This window comes from Petaurus breviceps, unplaced genomic scaffold (genome assembly GCF_028583685.1).
Source record: "Petaurus breviceps papuanus isolate PSGF00001 unplaced genomic scaffold, PetGlider_PUasm1.0 38, whole genome shotgun sequence".
Lineage (NCBI taxonomy): Eukaryota > Metazoa > Chordata > Mammalia > Diprotodontia > Petauridae > Petaurus > Petaurus breviceps.
In genome coordinates this window covers 23,336,846-23,354,317 of record NW_027186304.1, presented here as the reverse complement: position 1 = coordinate 23,354,317, position 17,472 = coordinate 23,336,846, and the positions used below count along the sequence as shown (strand labels likewise).

Sequence of the window (17,472 nt, the reverse complement as noted above, 5' to 3'; positions counted from 1 at the left end):
TGTCACACATGGGGCAAGAGATTCAAAGGGAGGTCTTCTAACTCCAACTGGACCTGCTGCACTGACTTTCATGAACAAATGTAGTTTGAGGCAAATAGTACCAGTAAAATTGATACACGCAATGATTACAGCAATGTAAAAGAGAAGAACAATAAAATCAAAATGAAAGCTGTGATTATGATAACCAAGTTTTCCCCTAGAAAGAGGTGACAAATCATACCTTCCTTTCTTCATTGCACCATTCCGCATTATGGATGTGACCTGTACTCCTAAGTATAGTTTTTGTTACTTGTTTTGTCTAACTGTTTCCCCCACTTTTTAAAGAAAAAAATCTGCTGTAATCAATGACGACTTATTGTAAGAAATGGCTTTCTTAGACATCTTTAAACTGGAGTTCTCTAGTTCTGTGATGGGAATAGGAGTTTGGTACCTGTCAGTGACAAGGAACAGGGATTATGAATATGTGTTGAATGGCTCTGGGAAATAGAGGGAGCTAAATCCCTCAGTGAACCCCTGATGCTGGTCCAAGCAATACACTGTGCCAGGTGATGTTATCCAGAGCGCAAAGAATTGTTATCACGATGTCAAGCTTAGGGCACAGCCTGCTTGCTGGGCCTTAGCTCTGGGGAACAGGGTATCTCCAAAATATTTTGACAAGAACTTAAAAGGAAAGCAGGAATTAAGCAGCTTCTCCCTTTGATCAGGTATCATGTCTCATCTCTCCCAAACAGTGGTCCAATCTCTTCTCCCCCAATAGACCTTTTAAAAGAAATCCCAGGGGTGGCTAGGTGGCACAGTGAATAGAGCCCTGGCCCTAGAGTCAGGAGGACCTGAGTTCAAATCCAGCCTCAGACACTTAACATAAAACTAGCTATGTAACCTTGGGCAAATCACTTAACCCCAATTGCCCTACCATCTCCCCTCCAAGATAAAAAAATTCATTTTTGTTGTCCTTAGCTTTCCTTTCCATCCTCCCCTTCCTTTCTCTTTCTGTACTCTTTCAGTGACCTCATAAGCTCCTTTAGGTTTAATTATTCCCAATCTGTCTACCCCTGGACAACAGTCTTGTGCCCACATCTCCCTATTTCACACTTTCAGCTGGATGTCTCATAGGTATCTGAAACTCAATATTTCCAAAATCCACTCCTTTGCCTAATTTCCCCATTTCTGTCAGTGGCAGAATTTGTGACCTAGGAGTCATCCTTGATTTTTAATAAATCATCATGACTTGGCAGCTGATGATGTAACTTTCTGCCACCCCACATCAGCAGCTGCCGATTCATGATGATTCTGCCTTCACATCTTTAGCATTTAATCCTTTCTTTCCACTCACATGGTCACTCTTCTGAGTCACGCCCTTATCAACTCCTGTTTGGACTAGTGCAATAACCTCTTAATTGCTCTTCTTAGCTCAGTGTCTTCCAGCATAGTGAAGGAGAGAGTGTTCTGCTAGAAGTCAGGAAGACCTAAGTCCAAATCCTGCTCCAGACACTAGCCGAGCAACACTGGGTGAGTCACTTAACCTCTCTGTGCCTCCCTTTCTTTATCTGGAGGAGACTGGATCTCTCAGGTACCTCTCAGCAGAATTAAATGTATAATTTCTTTACCCATCCTCTTATGCAGCTACTAGAGTGATCTCTCCAAAAGATAATTCTGATCTTGTCTCATTACATGACTCAGTAAAGTCATGTAATTCCCTATAACCTCTGGTATCAAATACATACTCCTCTGTTTGACATTTTAAAACCTTCAAAACTTGGCTCCAACCTACCTTTCCAGGTATGAGATACCACCCTCCTTCATGCATGCTGTGTTCTAACCAAAATAGTTCATCTCCAGTGTCAGTGTCTTTTCGCAAACTGTCCCTCATGTCTGGAAGACCCTCCTTCCTCACCTCTGCCTCTTAGAAACCCTAGTTTCTATTAATAGCTCAACTAAAAGCACCACTTCCTAACTGAGGCCTTTCCCAATCTCCTCAGCTGCTGCTGACTCCCTCACTCCTAAATAACCTTGTGCTTTTTTACATTTTGTATATAGTTACATGTCTGTATGTTGATGAAATATAAGCCCCTTGCGGGCTGTTTCATTTTTTTTCCCTTTATATCTCCATGCCTGAGAAGATAGTCATTGATCACTTCTACTCTATTCTTCTTCCTCCCAATGTTGCAGGATTATTTTTCACTTGATAGCCTCTGTGGCTGTATTTTATGATTCCTTGGGAGACAAGCAGTGAACTTTCCCCTCAGAGCATTAAGCTGCTTCCTCCTCAGGAGATCTCATATTTGTTTTTTGAGCTCCAAGGAAGTAGTTGACCTTTCCTTTTGTACATCAGTCAGTCAAAAACATTTGTTAAATGCTTACTGTTTCAAAGGCATGGGGACACAAAGAAGGGTAAAAATAGATCCTGCCCTCAGAGAACTCAGATTCTAATGGAAGAAATAAAATGTAAATAACTAGGTATGCACAAGATAAATTCAGAGTAGCTGGGAGGTCATCTCAAAGGGGAAGCCACTAGCAGCTGAGGAGATCAGGAAAGACCCCTTGCATATGGTGGGATTTAAGGTGAGATTTGAATCTAGGGATAGAGATCAGGTAGGAGAGTGTTCCAGGCATGAAAAGCAATCAGTACAATGGCATGGAGGTGGGAGATAGGATGATATGTTCAAGTAGGCCAATGTAGCTGGATCATAGTCCATAGAAGGAAATAAAATACGTAAGACTGGAAAGAAAGGAAGGGTCCTTATGGTTATGAAGATCTTCAAATGTCAGAGGACTTAATATTTGAGGGGAGAGTAGAGGGAGGAATGATGTGACTAAACTTTAGTCAAAATCATTTTGGTAGCTGAGTGGAGGATGGATTGGAGTGGGATGAGACTTGAAGTAGTGAGACCAATTATGAAGTTATGACAATAGACCAGGTGGGAGGGGATGAAGGCCTGTACCAGGGTGGAGTCTGTGTGACTGAAGTGAAGAGGAGGAGTTATGAGGGTAGAAACAAGATTTAGCAACAACAGATGGTCTATAAGGAGTGTTTGAGAGTGAAGAGTCAAGCATGACCCTGAGGGTACACATCTGGGTTACCTAGATGATACTATAGCCCTGGACAATAACAGAGATGTTGGGAAGATGGGAAAGTTTGGAGCAGAAAATAATGAGTTCTGTTTTGGACATGTTGCATTAGAGATGACTATGGGATATTCAGTTCAAGATGTCCAAATGTGATAGTAATGGCAATTAAAGATTCCCCTGTATTGGCTTGGTTTTCAAATTGATTGTATTAAAACCCAGAGTTTGTTAATCCCACCTGTGGGATGGGCTTGTTGATGTGAAAAGAAAGTCCTGAAGTGGGAGGAGCTGGTGACGTAGATTTGGAGAGACACTGGAGAGAGGCGGAAGTTCTTTTTGGAAGCAGCACCTCGTGGAGAGAGAGAGACTAAGAGATTGCTGGTGGCCGCTTTGAATCGCCCTGGACTTTTGAGACCTGCCCCCTGAGCTGCCAAGGACTGAGGAGACATGGCTGTTTTGCTGGTACTTTGTCTGTCTGTTTTGATGTTATTTTGCCAGATTTGTCCACTGGTGAAAGACTGTCCTGTTGAAGAAGTCCTGGAACCTGGCATTTGGTTAAGAAGGCCTGAGACTGTCCTGCAGACAGAGAGTGAATACTGTCCACTGGTGAGGGACAGTACTGTTGTTGCAGGGGTCTGGAGACTGTCCGGCAGACAGAATGAATACTGTCCACTGGTGAAGGACAGTGCTGTTGTTGCAGGGGTTTGGGAGCCTTTCTGTTGGTTCAGAAGCCCTGAAGAAGGATTTTCTTGTTGTATGTTTACAGAAATCCTGGGAGAGGGCTTTGCTAATGTGTTCAGGGGTTCTAGGACTGTTCTACAGACAGAGGATAAATTCATGAAGGGACTGGCAATGTATCTTATGGCCTTGCTAAGCCTTGTCTCTCCAGGAACTAAGATTGCTGAGAACTTGCCTCGTGTCAAGATGAAGAAAAGACCTCCATTTGGGTATTAAGTGCTGTGTTTAAACTTGATGTAACTCTGGGGTAGATTCAATTGTGATCCAGGGGTGGGGAACTTTTGACCTTTTTTGTGTTCTATGGTTGAGCAAATGAATGTATTTTACTTATGTTTGGAAACTAATCTCCATTTGAGAAGAGGGGCTTTGTGGTGGACTTAATTAAGGTATAGCCTAGGGGTGGAGAAGTATTTGGAACTGAGACTTTGTAATTGATTGAATGATTGGAAAGTCCTGGGGTGGGGTAGGCCTTGGAGATGATTTAATCACACTTAGTAAATGCTGTATTTTGAATGATGTCATGTTTTGATCTTCTCTGTTCTGGGTTTGTTACTGAATAAAATAGAGAGCACCTATGCTGGTATTTTGAACCTGGGAAGTTGCCTTTGCTTGGTATTACATTACACCAAAAGACAGTGATACAAATTATAGCTCAAGACGGATCCTTGGGCTGGATATATAGATCCGGGAGTCATTCAGTTCAGTTCAATAAACATGTATTAAGTACCTACTTTGTGTCCAGCACTGTACTAAGTGCTAGGGATACAAATAAGAAAAGACAATTCCTGCCCTCAAAAAAACTTACAAACCTAGAGGAAGAAAACACACAGCAAGAGGCTGAAAAGGGTGGAGGGCCCTAGGGAGTGCTTGACTCAAGGATATGGAGTTGAAACCAAGCAGAGATGCTAATAAGAAATGGAGAATTCCCAGAATGTTTGAATCCCAGCCCTCTATAAAGGAAGACTTTGGGAAGAGTTTAGTGTAACATCTCTCTAATGAGTCATCTGCTTGATTACTGATTCCCCAGCTCTTAACAAGGGCTGAGTTTCTTCTCTGTCATTTCAGATGTACCCACTCTCCCAGCCCCCACCCCACTGTACCTAAGCCTAAATAAATCAGAATCTCTCCCACCTTTCTGTTCTCTCACTCTCTTGGTGATCTCACCAGCTCCTGTGGATTCAACTATTATTGTTATGAAGATGATTCCCAGATCCATATATTTTGTCTTAGCCTTTATTCTGAAGTCTAGTACCCCCATTACCAAATGCCTATTGGATATTTCAGTGTCAGCATGTCGAAAATACATTATCTTTTCCCAAAACACCCTTCCCCTCACTTTCCCCAACTTCCCTATTACTGTCCAAGGGCATCACTGTCCTCCCAGTCACCTAGGATCATAAAGTAGATGTAATCCTTGACCTCTCATTCTCACTCACTTAACATATCCAATTTTTACCATATCTTGTTGTTTTTACCTTTAAAAAAAATCTCACCTATATGTCCACTCCTCTGCTCACACAACTTCTGGGTTAGTTAAAGCCCTCAAAAGCTCACCCTGGACTATTGTAATCGACTTTCCTTTCCTTGCCTCAGGTCTCTCTCTAGTCCAATCCATCCTTCACTGCCAAAGCAGTTTTTCCTAAAGCATAGGTCTGATGTCTCTGCCCCTGCCCCTGCCGCGCGCACGCGCACACACACACACACACCACACACACACACACACCACACACACACACACACCTCTAGTGACTCCCTATTGCTTCTAAGACCAAACAGAGAGTTCTCTGTGTCGCATTTAAAGCTCTTCATTGCCGAATTTCTTACTACCTTTCCAGCAGGGTTCTTGTCCATTCCTCCCTTCTGCAGATACTTATGATCCAGCTATATCCTATCTGATGTTCTTCAGAAAACACTGTCTCTTGTTTCCATACTTCTGTCCTAGCTTCCTCCTCACCTCTGCCTCTCAGAAATGTTTTCCCTCTTAGAAATCCTAGCTTCTTCAAAACTCAGCTCAAGTGGCATCTCCAAGAGGCTTTTCTTGGCCCCTCAAACTGCTAGTGTCTTACCCTCTGACACTACTATCCATCACTCTGTACTCTTCACAGTGCTTAAGGAACAGCAAGTGTTTAATAAATGTTCACTGCTTGGTTATTTGTTTGGTATGTGCTAAATTCAGTGGATTTAGAAAGGAAGAATAATGCTCAGAGTAGCTTCACTTCGCTTATAGCCTTCATCTATATCAAGCAGGTGGCATGTGGGGGTTTAAAGTTTAGATCAAACCAATCAATTAGGGACCATTAGCCCTAACACTGAACATTTACAACCCTGCTTTATACAGTTATCAGAAAGTAAACATATGGTACAATATAAGTGATGAGGGAGAAAAAAATGGAAACCTGTGTTTGATTTCTTTAAGTCTTATCTCCTTAGTATATCCTTTTCTAAGTAGCCAGTTAGCCCAGCTATTTAGAGAGTGGTTTTAATGAGACTAGGTCATGGGATTCAGTCTTCATATGGGTCAGTTGTCTTCATTTTGTGTTACAGACTGCATCTTTAACCCTGGCCAGCTGTTTTATAAATGCAAGTTATTAGTCACAAGAGAGATAAGGCAGAAAATTCATGACTGTATCAGTTTAAATTAGATATACCACTGGAAAAAATAACTCAAAGCACGTATCTTTTGTAGCTAAAGATAACATGACTATATTAGCAAGTTCACATTCCTATACTGAGAAGAGCCTTGTTTATTAACATAAAAAACCTGAATGCAGCTAGCTTGTACTAGCTTACAGGACTCAATTGTTAAATTTTCAGTGTGAGCATTGATATTTCAAAAATCAACAAATTTCAAATCAGGGTTTGATTTATTGTTTTGTTGATTGTGTAGACTTCAAAAAGTGATGGTTAAAATATTAATAATGCAGATTAAACTTTAAAATGTGTTGTGTACATTTTTCTTTCTATTTTTTTTCCCAGAGAACCAGTTGTTGAACATTTACCAATACACCCCAGGGCCAAGTGCTACATTGGTAACAATCAAATATCAAAAGAATGAGAAGTAGCCCCCCACAGCATTTAGGCTAAATTCTTTATATAGATAGGTTTTATGGAAAGATGTGGATAAGAATCAGAATAAAAAGAGTTTTGCAGACTCAATCTGTTGAAGGGATATCTATCCTGATTAAATCATAGACCTATATAGACCTACACAAGTCATACGGGTAGGATTTGAAACCAAGGTTTCCATACTTTTTGTAGAAGAGGTTCCTCGTGCCTTTTTTTTTTTTAAACAAAACTTATCTCCTGACATGTTTTTCATAAACAACCTATGTATATAATTTTTTATCCCATATTTTATTAAAATAAAATTAAGAATTTCTCATAATTTTATAAAATCACATGAATACATCTTAAAATGAAGATAATACATACAGTTATTTATGTATTGATAAAAGTCCTTCATAATTTTCTATTTTTTTAAAAAGACCTGTGATTGTGTTGATGTTAGGAATTGCAAATGAGGAAATTCCTTCTGCCAATTCAGATTGACCCCTACAAAATAATATATAGTCTTAGGGAATACATTTCTAATGAATTAAAAATATAATATTAATATTATTGCTATTTTGAATGGGCTTTTTTATTGCAATGATTCTCAAATCATGCTAGCATTAAAGTGAAGTGAGAAGAACCAAAAGAATATTGTGCACAGTAACAACAATATTGTCTGATGAAGAACTGTGAACGACTTAGCTATTCTCAGCAATATAATGATCCAAGACAGTCCCAAAGGACTTATGATGAAACATACTATCTGCTTCCAGAGAAAGAACAACATTGTCTGAATACAAGCTATTTTTCACTTATTTTCTTTCATTTTTTTTGTTCAGACTTTCTTGTACAAAATTACTAATATAGAAATGTTTTACATGATTGCATATGTACAACCTTTATAGGATTGCTTACCGTTTCAGGGAAAGGGAAAAGGAAGGAGAAAGGAAGAGAGAGAATTTGAAACTCAAAACTTAAAAAAAAAAGTGTTAAAATTGTTTTGTTTTGGGGTTTTCTTTGCTTTTTCTTTGGAGAGGGGAAGGTAGGGCAATTGGGGTTAAGTGACTTGTCCAAAGTCACATGGCTAGTAAGTGTTAAGTGTTTGAGGCTGGATTTGAACTCAGGTCCTCCTGACTCCAGGGCTGGTGCTCTATTCACTGTGCCACCTAGCTGCCCTGTTAAAATTGTTTTAACATGTAAATGGGGGGAAAAATTTAAATATAAAAAGCAAGTTAAACCAATTCAGATTTTTTTCTTTTTTTGCTTTTTTGGAGGGGGGAAGGTAGGGTAGTTGGGACTAAGCGATTTGTCCAGGATCACATGGCTAATTTGTGTGTGTGTGTGTGTGTGTGTGTGTGTGTTTGGGTGTATGTGTGTGTGTGTTAAGTGTCTGAGGCCAGATTTAAACTCAGGTCGGCCTGACTCCAGGGCCGGGACTCTATTCACTGTGCCACCTAGCCGCCCCCAATTCAGATATTTTTAAGCCACAAAATATAACTGAACTTTTTATTATGGGATTTTAGTGATAATATAAATGTCAACATGAGAGAATTATATAACCAAAACCTTGGGTAACTAAGAAATAAAACAATATTATACCTTAAAAATGCTAGTATTGAAATTGCTGTTTGCTATTGTTTTTTTCAAAAACTTATTGAGACTGATATTCTTCTTTATAACAGATAATCTTGTTTTTTTCAGAAAGTTATTATTGTAACAACTTGAAAAGCTACATATGGTATTTTACTCATATTTCTTTGTATAAGTGATTGTCTATGAAACATAGTGGTTGACTTTTCCTGACTCTGTGGCCAGTCATTTTCGAGGCAACACCTGTTACTAGCGGCCAATCAGAAGAAGGTGCATTATATCAAGGTGCATGTTGCTCAACAAAGGGACTTATTACACTTTAGAGTGTACATTTACACTTACTACCTTTGTTACATTTTCAGTAACCAAATTTCATGAGACCACATTTTTAGCTAATGCTTCTAGATCTACATTTTATCCTGATGGCAGTTGAGCTCCTCCAAATTCCAATACAATTTTCCTGACTTACGTAATTTTCATTTTAAAAAAATCAATAATGTATTGAAATTTCCTCTTGCCATAAGTAGTTCTGCAAAGTAACAGATCTTCTCTAAGATCATTTTCAGAATAGTACGTATAATATGTAATCAAAAGAGATCTTTAACTATATTGTTGCTTCATCTACTTATAATACAAAATAGAAAGATTTTAGTTTTTTAATTAGTTGATAAAGTCCTCAGATGTATGAGCAGTTCTTTTTCTGACCATATGATCAGCAAGTATAACTTTTTGAGACTTTTAGCATATGATTCATGAAGCATCCTTGTGACTTTCATATCACTGGGCAGACACCCAATGTTTCTTATTGAACACAAGCAATATTATGATGTCATAGGCATGTTTTTTTTTTTTAAGTTTGCTTTTGATTATTTAAAGCATCTGATTTTTCTTTGGAAAAACTGTCTTGTCATCTTACTGTGCACATACAGTTTTAAGATGCCATTTCAATTTATTGGATTTCATGTTTTCTATAGCTAAAACATTTGTAGTAAGCAGGCACAGCAGAATTTCCTTTCAAATGGTACTTGTGAATTCCAGTAATGAATAGATTAGATCTTATTTTCTAGTTTTGGGCTTTATGACTTTTATGTTGCCATATTTCTGCCTTGTAAATGGTTTCTATTATTATTTTTGCTTATACTAGTTTCATTGACTGCAATGGATTTTTCAAACTTATCCATCACAGAAGAATGTTATTAGAACTTTTTAAAATTAGAGATAATAAAAATTTCAAATCATGAAAATTAATTGATGAATTTTCAAGCAGTTGTTTATAGCCATTTTTGAGTTATTTCAATTCTTTAAAAATTATTATTTCTTTTTGGAAACTAGCTTCTTATAATATACTTAGGAAAATGAATGATGTGGAGAAATATAGCAGATATGGTATTTTTAACTTTCACATAAAGATTTAACTTCAAGTTTATACACTTAGCACTCAAATGTATCAATTGATGTGCTAACACAACTCATCTCATTTTTACATACCACTCCTCATACACTGACTGACAGCAATTTAGACGGATTACACAACCAGCTCAAATCAGAGCCCCTTTGGGCATACTCTAATTTTTTTTTTTGTTTTTTGGAAGGCAATTGGGGTTAAGTGACTTGCCCAAGGTCACATGGCTAGTTTTTGTGTCAAGTGTCTGAGGCCAAATTTGAACTTGGGTCCTCCTGACTCCAGGGCCGGTGCTCTATTCACTGTGCCACCTAGCCTCGCCCTTGGGCATACTCTATTAAATAATTGCTACATGGCATTCACTTTTTATTATAGCAAATTTGCAAAGTTAGTTTCACTTTTATGGGCTTTGATTTGAACTTTGTTTTCACTAAAAAAAGATGTGTTTACATAGGTGTTATACTTGAAAGTATCCAATAATTTTGGTCATTACTTTGTGCGGAAAATGAGAGGGGTTAAAGGATGAGGTGAAAAGAAGGGAGAAGTAGGGCCCTAAAATTGGGAAATTTTTACCTAAGTAGTTAACATTTGGAGACAATTGACAATTAGTTGACCTAATATTAGCTAAACAGCAAGGTCTTCTTTTAAAAGTAGAATGCAGGAGAGAGATCTCATTTTCTATTCCTTAAGTGGTTCTTATCAGCTTTGATGAGTTTGAAATATGAATAGTCAAGTCTGCCTTTACAGCATGTCTAAGAAACAAATTTGTTTAGAGACATCAGATTACATTTCGACACTTCAAGGATGTATGTTTTCGTTGGTGTGGTTCCTCACTCCATTGAAGTGGATTAAAACCCTTCATACCACATTCTTGGGTTGCTGTGACTGAAAAAAAAAAGCAACAAAACACTTGATGGCCAAGTTTCTAGGGATGATCCTCTGCAAACTGAATTATGTTGATCCTTTAAATGGATACACAGTTCATCTCTGAGCCCACAGTCAAAGTTGGACCAACTTGGACTTTCAATGACCCAGGGTTCTACTTCTTGATAGGTTTTAAGAGTAAAACATAAGTAGAGGATAAGATTTATAATTTAGTTTAACATTTATAATTTATTGTGTTTCTAGGAAACAGTCATGTGAAGAATTTAAATTCACTCTATTTTCTTATAGCTATAGTCAGATGTGTTCAATGTAGAAGAACAGTATTTAGAAATAAGCAAATTATTTTTCTACTTATGATATAGAAAATTTTCTCAAGCTGAATCAGGAGCTCAGAATTGGGAATGAAGAAATCTGGAGTTTTGCCCTAAATCTTTCACCAACTTGTACAACAATTATTTCCCCTCTCTAGGCTTCAGTTTTCTCATCTGTAAAGTGAGGGTGTTGGAAGAGATCGGGAACACTTAATCTGGGGTGAAATTGTTTTTTAAAATATATTTTGATATCTATATTTTAATATAACTTGTTTCTATAATCCACTGTTTTTTTTGTTCTATGCATTTGAAAACATTTTTTTTCTGAGCAGGGTTTTATGGCATGGATTGCCAAAGAGAATCTATGACACAAGAATTATTAAGATTCATGACTCTCCAAAGTCCTTTATAACTAACATTCTATAGTTATGTGATTCACTTGGATGATCATTCCCCTTGGGAAAGAGTCAGTGATGATGAAAACTGCTACAAATGATAATTTCTTCACCATTATCTTCGTCTGATTTCTCTTCATGCCAAGGAGATGATTCTGTTTTTTTGAGGGTTATGTCAATGGAGTAAGACCTCTTGACAGGTGCCACCAAATTGACTAGGCTTCAAGTAAAAGCCCACTGATGAATAACAGGTATGTCATCTATATGTGCATCATCTGAGGACCAGCATAGCAAAGCACGGTGAGTTTCCTCACCAGCCCAGCAGTCACAACAAGTCTGGAAGACATTTGACTAAGTTGTAGACAGACTGTAATGTGTGCTTCAGTGAAGGGTGAACTCATACTGACTAAATCACAGATCCACCTTTAAGCATTGAACACTAAAGAGATAATTTTCTAGAGGAAACAAAAAGTTTTAAGAGAGAATTTTTTCCCATTACAGAATTTAAAAGGCAAATGTATCACATAGCATTACACTAAAAATTCCAAATTTTTCTTTTACTCATGAAGTAACTCAGGAGATTACAGTGTATACTATATTAAAATGTTAATGTTTTATGACATTACTAAGGTATCCTTATAATTTTATTAGGAAACAATTATGTTATTCTGTCTTTCCAAAAAGAATCAATTTCAATTTAATGAAAATAACTAAAGGATTCCTGCCATGTATTTTTGGCTTAATGTCATGTTTTTGTCCAGACAGCATATATACACATAGGGTTGGAAATAGAGAAAAGTTAACTTCCAAGATCACATCGGTCTGAAAACCATAAAAATAGTTTAATGGTTACACAATGCATTCCCAGAGTAAATAATTTCCATTCCCATAATTATAACAGGCTTTATTAAAATCAATAGCTAGAAGTCAGTTCTTTATCTTTTATGCAGCTATGAATAATAGAACTAGCCAGTTTTATGATTGTAGTGCTTGCTTCTTAAAGAATTTTAAATTTGTCTTTATGGATGTTTTAAATTTGGAATGTTCATAGAAATTATGCTGATAATTATGGACTAAATCTTATTATGATGGCTCAAATTAAATAATTTTAATATGTTATATTTCAAGCAAAATTAAGGAATCTGTTGGTAGGTTTCTTATGTAGATATGCTACAGAGTTCTCTCTTCCACTTGTACCAGGTCCCAAACTTATTGAACTCTTCTGGACTTTGTCATGAGGCACTTACTTCAGTATTTCATTGGGTCTCTGATTTTGTCAATATTGATATTCTCTCCAGTAGTGCAAATCTCATAACCTTCCTGCACCTCCTGAACCTATGCAGCAATTACCCATGTCCCTGTGTGACCTTGAGGAAGTCACCTAACTTATCTGGTTATATATTTTGATAACTGTATTTTAGTTATCCTCATCTATAAAAAGAGAAGTGAACTAGTTGACCTGTAAGGTTCCTCCAGATGTAAATCATATGATCTCATGATCTTTGTATAAATTCTCCATAGAGGATCTATGTAACATGGTTTAGGCCTTTCTCTACACTTGAAGGTTTTTTGGATTTTTTTTTAACATTCTATGTGTACCAATACAAGAGTATTCATGGGTTTTTTTTCTTGCTCTTACATGTCTGTCAAAATTTCTTTTGTAATTTTATTTTTTCTTAAATGGTATCTTTTGCAAAATTTCTTGGGCACAAGTCATTGTTATTCAGTCACTTAATATTTATTAAGTACCTACTGTATACCAAGCACTGTGCTAGACAATGGGGATACAAATAAAGTGAATGAAACAACCTTTCTCAAAAGGAGTTTGGTAAGTCATTGTCTAGTAGCGTATATAAAGTATTCATTGCCTATCCAAATGTACCCAAAGGAGCCAAGAGATCTTTTTCTCCTTCCATTTTAAAGAGAGGGGAGAACTGAAATATCTCAAGAAGTAAAACGCATGTGCATGTATTGAAGGGTTAGTTGAAAGCAGAGAATTCTTTCCAATCTTTTAAGAAGGCAAATAAAATGAAATCTGTTAAAAATATGTATAGTCATACAAAACAAATTCCCTTATTAGCCACATTCAGGGAAGAAGGAAATGGAAAGAAAAAAGGAAAAGAAAATATGCTTTGATTTGCACTATGATACCATATTTCATGATGAATCCTTTAGAATTATGGCTGGTTGTTTTGTGATCAGAATTTCTAAGTCTTTCTAGGATTTAATGAACAGAATTTATTATCTTTACAATATTGTTATCATTTGAATGTACTTCATTGTATATCAGTTCATACAAGTCTTCACAGGTTTTTCTGAGATCTTCCCCTCCTTCATTTCTTATAGCACAGTAGTATTCCATAACAGTCATATAACTTATTTAACCAATTGATGAGTATCCACTCGGTTTCCAATTCTTTGCTACCACAAAAAGAACTGTTGTCAATATTTTTATACAAATGAATTCTTTTCCTCTTTTTTTTTTTATCTCTTTCTGACCATAGTGGTGGTATTGTTTGCCCTTCATTTCAAAGAGGACCAATGGCATCACAGGGTAATGGCTTGACTGGAGCATGAATTAGGCTTAAGTGAGTCAGAGTTGCACAGTTGTTAGCCTCTCTCTTTCAAAGTCATAGAAGTGCAGTAGCAAGACAAAAATCATGATGAATGGTGATGGTCCAGGATGCAGTGGATGACCTTGGCATCTTTGACATCTGACCAAGCCCTAAGAACACCACCGTGCCTCCTTCTGCTGCCTTGCTCATTGGAACAAATTGTTCTCATCCACCCATTCTACCAGGGGAAATCTTCACATGCTTGGGTAGGCATCCACTTAATTCAACAACATGTTTGAGACCTGTTAGTGACCCTCAACCAGGTTTTAGCCTGTCTGCTGAGATGATTTTACTGGAGTGTAGCCACTGTGCATGGAGTTTCTTGGAGCCACAGGTGAGAGTTGGGTAGAGGTGGATACCAAACATGAATGAGCCGCCTTGAAAAGGGCTCAGCAAGCCCTCATACCAGAGATGCTGATCTTCACTGAACACCTTATACACTCCTAGTAGTGGTATTGCTAAGTCAAAGGGTATGGAGAGTTTAATACATTTTGGGGTATAATTCCAAAATGCTTTCCAGAATGGTTGGACTAGTTCACAGCTCCACCAACAGTGGATAAAAGTACCTGTTTTCCCACTGTCTCTCCAGCATTTCTCATTTTCATTGTTTTGGTTAATTTAGCCAATCTGATGGTCATGAGGGGGTACCTCAGAGCTGTTTTAATTTGCATTTTGATAATTATTAGTGATTTAGAGCTCCTTTTCATATGACCATTGATAGCTTGAATTTCTTCCTCTGAAAACTGCCTGTTTAGATCTTTTGATTGAAAAATGATTCTTTTTCTTTTTTGCTTTTTGGAGGGGGAAGGGAAGGGCAATTGGGGTTAAATGACTTGCCCAAGGTCACATGGCTAGTAAGTGTTAAGTGTCTGAGGCTGGATTTGAACTCAAGTCCTCCTGACTCCAGTGCTCTTTTCACTGTGCCACCTAGCCACCCCTGAGAAATGATTCTTGACTCAGTTCCCTGTATATCTTAGAAGTGAGACCTCCATCAGAGAAATTTTCTCTAAAATTTTTTTCTTAGTTGCCTGCTTTTCTTCTAATTTTAGTTGCATTTATATTTTTTGTGCAAAAACAAATTTTATATCCTCAAAATTTTTCACTTTATCTCCTATGAACCTTTCTATTTCTTCTTTGGTAATGAATTCTTCCCTTATCCATATATAGATCTGGCAGGAGGTTTCTTTTATGCTCCTCTAATTTGCTTATGATGTCATATCTAAGGCATGTACTCATTTAGAGCCTAGCTTGGTATTCAGTATGAGATATTGGTCTATATCTACTTTCTGCCAAACTGCATTCAAGTTTTCCCAATTTTTTAAAATCAAATACTGAATTCTTGCCCCACTAGCAATGATCTTTGGATTTATCAGACACTATGTCAATGTGCTGATTTTCTTCTATGTATTATATACCTACTCTATTATACTAAAAACATCTCTATTTTTTATGCAGCACCAATTGTTCTGACAATTACATATTTGTGGTATAGTTTGAGATCAGGAACTACTGGACTCCCTTCCCAAAATTTTTTTCCATTTATTCCTTTGATTTTCTTGATCTTTTCTTTCTCCTGATGAACTTTATTATCATTTTCCCAGCTCTATAAAATAGTCTGATTGACATGGCACAGAATGAGTAAGTTAATTCAGGTAGTTTTGTTATTTTTATTATATTAACTCAACCTACCCATAAACAATTACTGTTTCTCTATTTAGATCTGCCTTTATTCATGTAAAGAATGTTTTATAATTCTGTTGATATAGTTTCTGTTTGTGTCTTGGCAGGTAGACTCCCAAGTATTTTATACAGTCTCTGTAGTTATTTTATTTTATTTTTTCAAATGCTTTATTAACTTCTGATTTACATCATTCATTTCTGCCAGATTTTGAGTTGCAAATTTTTCCCCCATTTTCCTCCTACCCACCATCCCAAAATAGCAGTCCCACAGGATATCCTCTCCTCCAATCTGCTCTCTCCCATATTTTCTCTCATACCCCTTTCTACTTTTCCAGGGGATCTCTATGCCCCAGTGCCTGTATATCTTATTTCCCAATTACATGTAAAATAGTATTAATAATAGTATATATATATATATATATATGTATATGTATATGTGTGTGTATGTGTGTGTGTGTATAGACATTTGATTTTAAAACTTTGAATTCCAGAGTCATTCTTTCCTCCCTTGTCACCCACCCTTATTGACTGGGAAGATAAGCAGTTCAGTATAGCTTGTACATGTGTGGCTAATGCAAAACAATAATATAGTAGATATGTTGTAAAAGACTGACTGTATTTCCCTCCCTCCTTTCCCACCTGTACTATTCCCAACTTTGCTCCCCTCCCCTTTCCAAAGTGGGTCCCTCCCACCCCCCCCCCCCCCCCCAGCCTGCCCTCCCTTTCATAATCCCCCCTCTGATCCCCTTCCCCCCTACTCTCCTATAGAGTGAGATACCCTATTTAGTGTGTATTCCATTCCCTCCTCAAGCCTAGTTCAATGGGAATAAGGTTGACCCATTCCCTTTTGCCTTCCTATTTTTCCCCTCCATTGTAACCATTTTCCCTTGCTTCTTCTATATGAGATAGTTTACCCCATTCTGTCTCTCCCCATCTCCTCTCATTATATTCCTCTCTTGCCTCTTAATTTCACCTTTTAAATATCATTCCTTCCTGTTAAATTGGTCCTGTGCCCTCTATCTATGTATACCTGTAAACATATATACACCCATTCACATATGTATTCATATGCCCATATACCATCATATATAGACATATATATATATATATATATTTCTATTCCCTTCAACTACTGAGAAAGGTTTCATAAGTTACAATTATTGTTTTTCGAAGTAGGAATGTTAATAGTTCAACTTTGATAAGTTCCTTATGATTTCTTTGCCCTGTTTACCTTCTCATGCTTCTCTTGCTTCTTGTATCTGAATGTCAAATTTTCTATTCAACTCTGGTTTTTTCAACAAGAATGCTTGAAAGTCCTCTATTCCACTGAAAGACCATATTTTCCCCTGAAACATGATACTCAGTTTTGCTGGGTAGGTGACTCTTGGTTTTAATCCCAGCCCCTTTGACCTCCAGAATATCATATTCCAAGCCCTTCAATCCCTCAGTGTAGAAGCTACCAGATCCTGGGTTATCCTGATTGTGTTTCCACAATATTCAAATTGTTTCTTCCTGGCTGCTTGTAATATTCTCTCCTTAATCTGGGAATTTTGGGACCTGTCTATAATATTCCTAGGAGTTTTCTTTTTGGGATCTTTTTCAGGAGGTGGTCAGTGGATTCTTTCAATCTCTATTTTGCCCTCTGGTTCTAAAACATTAGGGCAGTTTTCTTTGAGAACTTCCTGGAGAATGCTTTCTAGGTTCTTACTTTGATCATGGCTTTCAGGTAGTACAATAAT

At 37.2% G+C, this 17,472-nt stretch overlaps 1 protein-coding gene across 1 annotated transcript in view; it reads left to right on the top strand.

The window, feature by feature from the left end:
• The first annotated feature begins 1,416 nt into the window (after positions 1-1,416).
• The window catches only part of RAB31 (RAB31, member RAS oncogene family), a 269,429-nt gene continuing 253,373 nt past the window's right edge, over positions 1,417-17,472 (top strand). Inside the window, exon 1 of the mRNA XM_069099638.1 lies at positions 1,417-1,509. The gene's annotated coding sequence lies outside the window, so the exon portion shown is untranslated. The remainder of the gene's footprint in view (positions 1,510-17,472) is intronic.